Source organism: Lactuca virosa, chromosome 4 (genome assembly GCF_052849685.1).
Source record: "Lactuca virosa cultivar CGN04683 chromosome 4, Lactuca_virosa_CGN04683_v6, whole genome shotgun sequence".
Taxonomy (NCBI): Eukaryota; Viridiplantae; Streptophyta; class Magnoliopsida; order Asterales; family Asteraceae; genus Lactuca; species Lactuca virosa.
In genome coordinates this window covers 68,847,953-68,859,957 of record NC_136429.1, presented here as the reverse complement: position 1 = coordinate 68,859,957, position 12,005 = coordinate 68,847,953, and the positions used below count along the sequence as shown (strand labels likewise).

General features: G+C 36.5%; 1 long non-coding RNA gene across 1 annotated transcript; it reads right to left on the bottom strand.

The window, feature by feature from the left end:
- Positions 1–233: 233 nt before the first annotated feature.
- LOC145104027 (uncharacterized) lies at positions 234–918 on the bottom strand. Its single transcript, XR_013706981.1, has 3 exons — positions 858–918; positions 660–731; positions 234–291 (listed from the first exon to the last, which is right to left on the bottom strand). It is a non-coding gene; the product is annotated as an uncharacterized LOC145104027 (long non-coding RNA).
- Between the last annotated feature and the right edge of the window lie 11,087 nt (positions 919–12,005).

The window sequence follows — 12,005 nt, the reverse complement described above, 5'->3', positions numbered from 1 at the left end:
AGATTCAAATCAAAGAAGATTTCTTTCCTAATCTTTTGAGATTATGATAAACAAACCCTAAAGATAAAGCCTTCCTACACTTCTTTCTTTTTTGAATTATTTGAAAAGGAACCTAACCAAATGGTTGAAAACCCAAATCAAAACTTGATCAAATGATTAGAACCCAACCTGATAGTAGACAAAATAACAGAAAACTAAACATTCAATCGATAGCCCTTGTTTTTTTGAAAGAAGTCATCATTCAAATTTATAGTCAAAACAATCAAAGAGCTCAATGGTTCCTTGATCAACCTGTTACAAACACCCCATCACAGTTAGTATAAACCATTTTAAAATGCTTGGTAACCATACTCACTTTAAGAAAAAATATTATCCCAAATGAAGTACAAATAAAGAAATTTGATTTTTATAAGGAACAATCTTGACCCAATAAATGAAACTATACATGTTTAGTACAATTATAATTAAAAGGCACCGAAAGACCTTATAATTAAATAGGGAAAAGGTGTGTAAAGAATTTTCCACAACCCCCAAACAAACGAATCAATTCTATAAATGTACAAACCATTGTAGCCCGTAATAAAAAACATCCACTTTTATATGCCAATAATAGTGCTTAAATAACATTTTAGTAAAATGGTTGATTTACTTATAGTTACCTTTCATTCTTAGGGATCTTCACTGAACTTCAATAGCATCTTCAGTATAAGTGATGACAAAGTTGGTGGGACCTAAATTTTTTTAAGAAGATAATGACAGCAACCAGTGATTACAATGTCTATGTATGTATGAAACAGAGATACAACTATTAACTTAATCATAGAATCTTATATGTGTATCAATCGAAAGATATTTACTTTCGTCACCTAAAAATCTCCAAAACTTGGTACACTTCATCTAAATTAGCTCCCACTAATCACTAAATTGTTAAGTGTTACTGCATCTGCCACATTTTGAGTGTTTTCTTGTAAGTTTCAATGTTTATGATAACTAATTGAGTTTCATATGGTAACTAATTGAGTTTCATATGGTGAATTAAGTAAGAACATGGAGAGATTTGTGGTTTCCTACACCTGCAGTAAGTCGATGGCAAAAACAATAGAAAGCTTTACCTAGAAACCTGGGAAAACAAATAAAAATCATCAGATATGGACAAATTAGATAATTTGCATACTTCTAACATGTGTCTTCATTTGCATATGAGAAACCTAAAAAAAACATACCTTAGCATCAAAGACCCAAGATTTCAGTCAAATCTGTAAATATAGAAAGAGGTTTGTGGGATATTTTTGAGTTGAACATATCCTATCCAAAAAAAAGGTGAACCAAGCCCTAGCTTTCAAAAAATCAAAATCAACTGGAACTACACCTGCATCGACGCATACTTTATGAAATCATTGTATTTAGGAAGTCGGTAGGATCAAGCGTACATACAGAGATGAATGACGGTGGTTGTGAAAATAACCCTTTGTGGTCTTGCAAAACCAAGTCTAATCACCAAGGAATGAAGAAATAACCTTTTAATCACTGGAGTCGTTCAAATCCATCCCAATCAAAATAAACCTTGAAAAATCAAAACTAAAAAGAAACTTGAAATCGACCACAACACGGTTAGAGAGAGAGAGAGAGAGAGAGAGAGAGAACTTGGGTAATGAGGGCAGTGAAAGGCGGCGACTTTCTAGCCTTCTTGTTCTAAAAAGAAATCAGTAAATATAATATGGTATCAATCGACCCTAAAATCAAAAGTATTTGTAGGAACTTCCATTGGAAGGAGATCGAACCACAAATAAAAAGTATCTGGGTAAAGAATTTATGATTTGCTTGCCAAACCTGAATCCAAATTGCACACTAAAATAAATTCAAAATTACTAAAACCAAAATAAAAGATGAGACAAATCAACAAAAACACAACAGATGAAACAGATGTAGAAAGTACCTGAACATTCGATTCTAGGGTCCAAATTTCAAAAGCATCAACATGAAGACCTAAATTAAAAGTAGGTCGGTGGTGGCATGCATAAACTAAGACCTGTATACACAATCAAAGAATCACACAGTTAAAGAGCCCGAAAGATAGAATTGATGTACCTTCGCCGTTGTAAGTGGAGGGGAAGGTTGATGACGATGTCGAAAGTTGGTGGTGGAGGGGTGGTTGGTCGTGGGGTTGGCTAGGGTTTGTGGACGGCAGCGACAAGTCTCTATGTATTGTGGTGGTATTAAAGGGGGTGGGCGAGGATACTGGCGGTCGTAGGTGGTAACCGATGATGGTGGTCGCGATCATGTCGCTGGAATTGCCTGTAGGTGGTAACTGGTTGAATTGGGTGAAAGATATTATATAAAATGTATTTGTTGACCGATTCATTGGCGTGAGAAATACTCGTTCAACATTGAGCTATAGTAGGAGCTGAAGATAAAAAGCTATAATTCAGGACTTCAATTTGAATCTGCTTATTACTTTGCTTGACTTTTTCAAGATGTTGACTGTATAAGTTTTATCTATTTTGCAATGCATAAATTCACAATACAAATCGCATATAGGGTTGTATCTCTTAAAATTCAGCAAAACCTTGTAAATGCTTATTAAGGTATAAAGATATATATATATATATATATATATATATATATATATATATATATATATATATATTCCACACTATATGTAACATTTAGTACAGATTAAAAATTAAACTATATTATTAGACTATTTAGATGTTTATGACAACTAAGCAAAAGTACTTTTACCAACAAATCAAGAATGAACCACCATAATCTATCAATCAAAATGCAACTTTATGATAAAATCAAGAATAAACTTGCAGTTTGACTACAAATCCAACCCTAATAATTGAAAAGATTCAAGAAATGTGACCTTTATGTAAAATGGACGAACTCGAACGAACAAATATAATCCTACGAATTGATCGAATCCAAGAAACACGACTAACAAATACAATCCTATTAATTGCATAAACCTGAATCCTTTGCATTTGCCTCCCTGATTACAACCGAACAATGAACATTATTACTTGCATAAACCTCGACTCATACCACAACGAGAACTGGCTCTCCACTTATCCTAGAATATGAAATTACTCATTGATTCACACTTGGAAATATTCCCATTAATCCAAACGATTCTCTCCCACTTTGATTCAGCTACACTATTTCATCCTCATAACCATGGAATTTTCGATCCATCCCACAAGCTCACTACTCCACCACCACCATCCTGAGCTTACAAGAACTAAGACTCCATGAACAAACAATATGGGGTACACACACCCCAAAAATAGGTTACACACTTTGCTACTATTGTTGAAAGAACATTGTCGCATCAAAGCACCTTTCCTTGATACAATTCCAAATCCTTGAACAACCTCAGCTGATGACAAAGAACGAATAAAACCATTATCAGAACAAATAGATAACCAATCCAACGACTCACTTGCTACTGGGAAAAACCCATGCGGACATGCATCAATCATGCCCTGAAGTTGATAGATCACAACAGCTCTTACCCTACAACGATAACGATCGGTTCAATGAGCCAACAAACCCTTCAACTAACATCCAACCTGAGTGGAACATGCACCTCTGAACTCTATCTTCGTTTTCCTAGAGGGGACAACCGACTGTAACATAATCTTTTGCCTAGAAGTGTAACATTCAGATCCCGAGGTAACTCAATTTCCATTATTTGTAAGCATTTCAAGGTTTCCACGACATGAGGAAGGCGCCACGACATGGCGCTTCAAGAAAAATTGCGGGTTCATTTAAGGCTGCCACGACATGGCAGTATATGGCCACGACGTGGCAGCTGGCAAATGACAAAACCCTATTTCCGGGGTTTGCTCCCTATTTAAAGGATTGAGTATGCTAGGGTATACTCACCCTCAACCTCTTTGAGATTTGTGAAAAACCCTAATCCCTTCCTCCTTGTTAAACCTTGTTTTGGGTGTTCTTTGAAGCCATTTAAGGAAAAAGAAGAAGAAGGGAGTCAAGCAAGAAACTCTTCTTATCTACCTTGAGCATATTTTTGGACTCTTGTAAGTCCTCAAAATCAAATCTTTATGCTTTTCATGGCCAAATCTAGCTATTTTGTCCCTAAATCTTAATGTTTTTGATTATTGGGTGGTGAGATCTCATAAAGTTTGCAACTTTATTAATCTTCAGACCATTTAGGGCATTTAGTGCATTGGATCTAGATTATTAGTGAGTTTTGGTACCATGCATGGATCTTTAGGTATGTTCACTATTTGGATAAAACTGAATTATCCACTTGGACAATTTGGATTTGACTATTTGGTACGAATATTTGGATTTTTGTATTGGTTTTCAACAAAAACCGATTTTTATTTTGGATTTCATATTGGTTTTGGTTTATAAAATAAGAAATGAATAGTCCAAAAAAACTAAATAACAATTTATTATTTATTTATTTTTAATATATCTATAATTATTTATTTAATTTATAATTTATTTTTTCAAATAAGTTCAAAAAATTTTACCTAATAAAAAACATTAATATGCATTTTCTCTCGAAAGTTTTTTATCTATAAAATATTAAACTATACCTTCTTAATAGTTGTTTATAAATTTTAAATCACAACTAAATAATTTGTTTTTTCTTCTTGTGTAAAAATTGGATAATATTATCATTATATATCGTTTTAAAATGTTATGGTTTTTGAAAACTGAATTATGAAAATCGATCCAACCGAATTGTAATTGGATTAGATCAGATTGGATTTGAATTTAGTTTGGACTATTCGGATCTATATTTTGAAAACCGAAATCAATTTGGTTTTACTTAATTAGATCGGATCGAACTGATCCATCCATACAAACACCCTTAGATCTTTGGGTCAAACCCCTCATTTTGACCAAATAGAGTCCAAGACATGCATTTGACATACATGTCTGAAAAGTAAAGATTTTTATGTTGTTATATGATGCTATAAACGTTTCTGGAAATGTGGATCTAGAAGTCTTCATGATTAAGTGCTTAATGAGTTAAGCCAAGTTATGTTTTGCCCTTTTTAGAACTAGGAAATGAGATCTCTATCTCTTAGATGGTCTAAAAGGATAAAGTTACTTTATCCACTTGGACCTTAGAATGGACCAGATATGGGCTTTGGAGCCCATAGGATCAAAGAAATCGACTTAATCCATTAAGCTGTTGGGAGCCCAATGCCCATGGCCTGGCCTAGTTTCCATGATGTGGCGACTGGGCTAAGGCTCGTCTGTTTTAGCAAATTATGGCCACGACATGGCCAAGGATGGTCATGGCATGACGACCAGCTGTAGTTGAATTTGACGTTCACCGTTGACCGTTGACTTTGACAAAGTCTGACTTTAGGTCATTTGGGGTATTTTGAGTAGTAGATTGAAGCTTGGGTCCTTGTTATATGTATAGGTGATCAATAAAGGCAGTATTCAAAGCGGTGATTCGTTCAGTTATCTTTTGAGACTATGAGGTGAGTTTTTCTCATAGTATATATGGGTTAAAGGCACTAATGTCGGCCCACTAGGTTATGTATTCTGGTATATAGGATGTTGCTATGTTGTAGTGACCTGTTAGATCTGCATGATTATTTGTTTGCTAATTATATATTTATCTGTTGCATATGTTGACATAGTGCGGTTGGGTTAAGGCAATACTGTTTTGTACAGAAGCCAACAAACCTGGGAGCAAACCATACATAAGTTGTGGGCCAGAAAGGCAAGCCAAACTTATGATGTAGGCTCGAGAGTAATCCATACATAAGTTGTAGGCCAGGTGGGCAAACCAGACTCTTGTTGTGGACTCAGGGGTAATCTAGCCAGATGGTTGTGGACCCAGTATGCATTTTGTTAGATGTTGTGTGGTGGTATTTGGGGGAAAACTCACTAAACGTTGGCTTACAATTTAAGTGATATGTTTTAGGTACTTCTGACGATCGGGGCAAGACGAAGGCGTGATTGTAAACATCCTTCGGTGATATGCTTTGGAGATTTTATGATAGACTGATTTTGGGATATTTGTATTTGATACTTGGTTTCTTATGACTTAAGTTTTGATTGAAGCAATGATTTTACCTAATTTGAAAAATGAAATTTTTTATTGTGGTTTTTGGATGTTGCAAGTTGGTATCAGAGCCCTAGTTTGAGCGAATTAGATGAACATTCGTGTGAATCCAGACTCAAACTAAGGATCTGTAAAAGTTTTCAAAATTGTTTTCAACATTGTTTTAAAGGGTAACCAACGAAGGATGAGATGTGTACAATCAGCCAGAGTAAGAAAGTATGCCTCAAGATACCCATACTGTTATTGCTTATGATGATTATGATAGAATTGCATGCTAGTTTGTAGGCTAGGGATCCTCATGAATTACATGATATAATTGCCTGATGTGTGATGCCTGATAACCTATGTATGCTAGATGGAATTGTCATCATTGTTGTAGTTGCTTAGTGTGTGCATCATAGTTGGACATAACTAAGATTCTATAGCCTAAGAATGTTTGATTTAGCCTTATTTCATGTTCCTTCTTTGGTTTTGGGATTAGGGTAGAATCAAGTATTCGACTGCCTATGGAATCCAGTGTTATGTATGATTAGCATGCACGAGCGACTGCAGAGTTGGAGGAAGTTTCATGAGTGAATGTGGTTGAAGTAGGCCCACTTGAGGAGTGATTAGCCACTCTTGAGAGAGTGAGTATAATATGTATGTGTATCCTAGTGGTGGGATTTAGTTTTCGGGTGGTATGTAATGATCCATTGAGACAAATATGGGTAGGTGTGGAAGGTAGTATGGGCCTGTATTACTGGAAGCACAAGACTCGTACGCGCAGGGCTGGTCCATTGTTTTTTACTACCCAGGGCGAGATAAGAATTTTTATGCCCTTATATATAAAAAAACTAGAAAATCAAAAGTGCATTGAATTTTATAATCAAACAAACAATACAAACAAAACCTACAAAAATCACCTAAAACGATGTTTTCGAGCATTTTTTGTAGCAAAAACATTTCTTACTTTACAATTAATCAATATTTTGTAAAAATTCACTTTCAATACTTAAAATTGCTATCCATTCAATCTTTCTTGAGTCATAATACTTTTGTCTTTTGATACGAACAAAGATACAACCTGAACATGAAGTCAAGAACACAAGGCAGCAGATTTTGAGCAAACCACAATGTCAACTTTCAATACAAAGCAGCCTCCTGATTAACATTACAGAAACAAGAAACAAAAACAAAAAAAAAATAGAAAGGATCAATGGAACTTGAGTAATTTGTAATCAAGTCTGAAATTTACCTGAAGTAAACAACAAATAGAGGATAAAGATTAAAGGAAACAGATTTCGAACTTAATCAGAGGCAAAACACAAGCTCAAACAAAGGTGAAAATTCCTTTTCACTGAAAAATCAAAATCAGAAATAGCAACTAATGTTAAATCATAATCAAAAAAATCGAAATAAATCAAATACAATGAAACACATAAATCATAATCAGATAGTAAAATCGAAATCATAAGAAAGGAAGTAGAGAACTAGAGAAGTCACCCAAATCAGAAGAAGACAAAATCGAATCCAACAGTCCTTTTTCATCCAGCTTTCAGATATGTGATATAACTCCTTATCCTGTATTCAAACTAATCACTTAATCAGATAATGAACAAATGATGATTGATTTCAGGAAGTTTAGAAATAAATAAGAAACAAACGATGGCAAAACGAACTCACCAATTTACAACCTTAATCTCCCAAATCAATTGAATAGTTGAACTTTTGAGACACTTTCTTCCGTTTTCCTCTTGTTTTAGTGCAGAAAAAAAGAACCCAATCAAGCACAGTGAATCGCTGATCGAACTCCGAGCGAGAAGTTAGAAAAAAAAAGTCAATTGAATCGAACCCAATCAAGCAGGCTAGTAGCATTAGTCGATTTACAGCAATTGAGAATAAGAGAGGGATAGAAATCGGAGCAAGAGAAATAGATAGTTCAACGATTTTGCAGCCTCGAAACACAACAATACGATTTTCAAGGGTTGTCGTCACCGATTTGACGATTGAAGTTCTCAAGATATTTGCCGCTCAATCATGTCTTCCGCCTTCACTCCTGCATCCGGACGCGTTTCTTCTTGTACTGGAGCACCTGGACTTCACTTTTGGGCTAAAATATATATACATATAGTACATCTTATTGGACAAATATTATGCCCCCTTTTACTTGATGCCCTGGGCCTAAGCCCAACTCGCCCATGTATTGGGTCGGGACTGCGTACGCGTAGCAAGGAAGCCACAAACCCCAAGGATTAGTTTTTTGTAATGGATCTAATGTCTTGAATTGTGGCATTTCTGATAATTTTGGTTCATTTTCAGTATGGGGTACACGATAGGATCTCGTTCAGGAGCTGGTGGGCCGGAGAGGCCAGGTTTGTCAGATGATGACATTCGTAAACACCATGGCTCGGAAAGAGGTATTTGTAGTTTTCCTCTGATGGGGAGGTCCGTTTGGAGGTGGTGGAAGATTTTTTGAGGAAATGGGAGGAATAGAGGAAGAAGATAAAGTTGGTTGTGTAGACATGATTTTCGAGAATTATAAACACCACGACCTCATGGTGGGCGCCAAATTGTATTGGTCAAAAATCGAGAAAATGCATATCAACCAAATTGCATGAGAGGTTGTGGTGTTGTAGTTGAAGTGATTAACGAAATTGGAACAAAATTGCACAATTGGTTTATAAGGAAATCCTTTGATCCTTGATAGTATCTCCGACATAAAACCATGGGAGGTGATAATGATCTCCTGCCTTGTATGATCTTATTGATTTGAATAAAAATTATAAAGATGATGATAGAAATACGAATACAAGTGTTTGCCTAGCTCTAGGTATGTAAGCTGTTAAAAGATTGTGTCTGTTGTGTGTGTTTTACAGGTGTATATATAGTCTAGGTTAAGTAACTAAAAGTCCTATATTTCTGGAATTCTATTGAACTGGTATTTGCACGTTCTTTGACTTGGTATTTCTGGGTCTTAAGCCTGATTGAAACATTTCTTCGTTGTGAATGAGTCTTATGTTGACCATTTCTTCATATATGAGAAAAAAACAAGAAATATAGTCGTTAAACTTGTTAGGAAATTGTAACACCCTGTTCTGGAAGTATCCGTTTATGGATTTTAGAGGCCAATGCTAGGGGTGTTTTGGTCTTTTATGGGTCTTGAGTTTTTATTCGGGAGGTTTTGGGTCGGGGTGTTTATTTAGAAGCGTAGGGCTTCTCGCCACCTTTTCGTGGATATAAAGTTCGTCGGAAACGGACTTGTAATGAAGGAGTTTTGACACTTTGAAGTTATTGGCAGAAATGGCCCCTAATAGAAATAAATGGCAAGGAGGGTGTGACATCCCCTATTTTCTCGGCGAGAAAAGACCGATTTATTTTATGCTTTTTAAAATAAAATCAGAGTAATCCTTTTAAAAGATGTTGCGGAATTTGTTCCCAAAACAAAACATGATAAAAGTTTATCAAAACCTTTCTTTATGAAATATATATTTTCATTTCATATTAAAACCTCGGTATGTCATGTTCCGATACAGATCAAAAGCACAAACAAGACATTATAAGCCTTACAACAGTTATTTACAACTACTGGCCTATAATCCAAAAATCACTCATCATCATCATCCGACTATGCTCGGGGTCCACTACCTGTAATATAAAAAGTTGAGTGGGTCAGGCTTGGAAGCCTGGTGAGCATATAAGGTTTTCAACCCACAATACATAAATTTATTATGCTTAAACATCAATCAGTCAACCAAATTACCCTAACCCCATTATCTTATTTATTTCTTAAGGATTTACCCTAAGATTCAATTATCACTCACTCCTAAGGATTCATCCTAAGGAATAGGCACGAAGTCACATCGTCGCCAGGTTTTATACAACAGGCACTAAGTCCATAGCTGCCAAGGTTTATTCAACATGTGCTAAGTCCATAGCTCTCATTTATCGACAATATTATTCACAGGAATCCCCCCTGCAATTCATGTCAATGGGTTTTTAGAGTACAGCAGATGAACATATAGTTCACACACCTACAGGTTGCGGGCCTGTTAGTGTTCCACAAACCGTCTAGAATAGTCCATGGTTGTCATCCATACTCTGCTGAATGACGAGGGCCATCGTTTGGGTAAGTGATTCTCTCAAATTTCACCACTCACCCACAACTCATGATTATTATCACTGATCATCTCATTAATCCAACTCACCTTTCATCACACCCACTATTTCATCTACCCATGTTTTACCCAACATTTTTTGTAGATAAAAATACATATACAGTTTAAATTATTTAAAAACCTATATAAATCATTCCTTCAACACCCATCTCAAATAAACAAACAATATATATTCACACAACACGTATTTTATATAAAATACTTCATATCTATGTGTAAGGTGAAAGTAACTACACACTCACCTGATTTAATGAAAATCAGGCAGCAATTCGTTTCCTAAAACGATCGTTTCTAATAAAATCGGGAGTTTTATTTAGAAACCGGGCTCTGCGAAGGTCGGGCTTCGAAACCGAAAAGATAAATTTTTCGGGTCATCGGGCACTTCGGAACGTGTTTCGGGTGCTATAACCGATACCGGGGCTTCGGGGGATGTTAAAATAGCCAAAATATTGAAAAAAGGGGCAAAAATTGCCAATTTCTCAAAATTACCCGAGAAGGCTCGCAACCTTCTATTTATAGGGGGAGGCTGCTGATCGGACGGTTGGAGAGAAGCCACGTGGCAGCAGATCCGAAGGGGGCAGCACCTGGCTCGCACGTGGGTTGCGCATGCGAGGGCCTCGCTGGAGGCTTCTGATTGGACCGAAGTCCGGGTCCGAGGTGGGGGGGGGGGGGGGTTCGTGGCTCCTGCGAAGCTCGGATGGATCAAGGCGACACGGGGCACGCATGCAAGGTTCCAGCGCATTGGACACATCATCGATTTTGGACACGTGGCACGATTTGAGCGAGGGTGACGTGGCCAAAGTCCACGTATGCGAAATTTCCCGGTTTTGACAATTTTTCTCAATTTTTGTGCCAAAACTTCTAAAATCCATAACTTTCGCATACGAGCTCCATTTTTGACGTTCTTTATATGCACACGCAGGTAAAATTACGCTCTACAACTTTCGTTTAGACTTTGTCGGCTAATTTTGACTTTAATTTTTATATTATTATTTTTAACAGACCGGGACAGGAAATCCGTTAAAAATTCATAACTTCTTTATCCGACGTCCGTTTTCGTCTGTCTTTTTACTGTTGTGCTACTATTGACGAGACTTTCGATTCTCGTTTAGGTCGTGTCGGCTAAAAATCACTCGATCTAAAATTCGAGTTTTTAGTTGTCTACTGCTAAGCTGAAACTTCGAAAAATCATAACTTCCTCATACGAAGTCAGATTTGGACGTTCTTTTTATACATACTCTCGGTTTAACGAACACTACGACTTTCGTTTAGATAACTAAGGCTAAAAAGTAGTTTATCAACAACTCACTTTTTACGACATTCGGCACCATGCCGGTTTTGTCGCGAAACTTCGACATGTCATAACTTCTTCGTTATAACTCGGATTTTGGTATTCTTTATATATCTGTAATCCTTGTCACGACCACTACAACTTTCTTAATAGATATCGGCTTTATCTAATATTTATTTTCGACGCTCATTTTTATTCTTAATTAATTAAACCCTAATAATTAAGCATAAAACACATAATTTTCACATAATTCCTTTTCATTTCTTCAAAATGAGTCACAAAGGTTAACCTAGACTATCATGTCAATATTAATGCCTAGCCTAGAAACACGGGCATTACAGAGGGACCATGCATGCAAGGTGGTAAGCGCTCGAGTACGCCCAACGTAGGCTGGGGTACGCCCAACGTATAAAGGAAAATGATCGCGGGTGTGGAGGGGCGTACGCCCAGACACGAGAAGTACGCCCATCGTACGCTCAGAGTTCCCAAACCC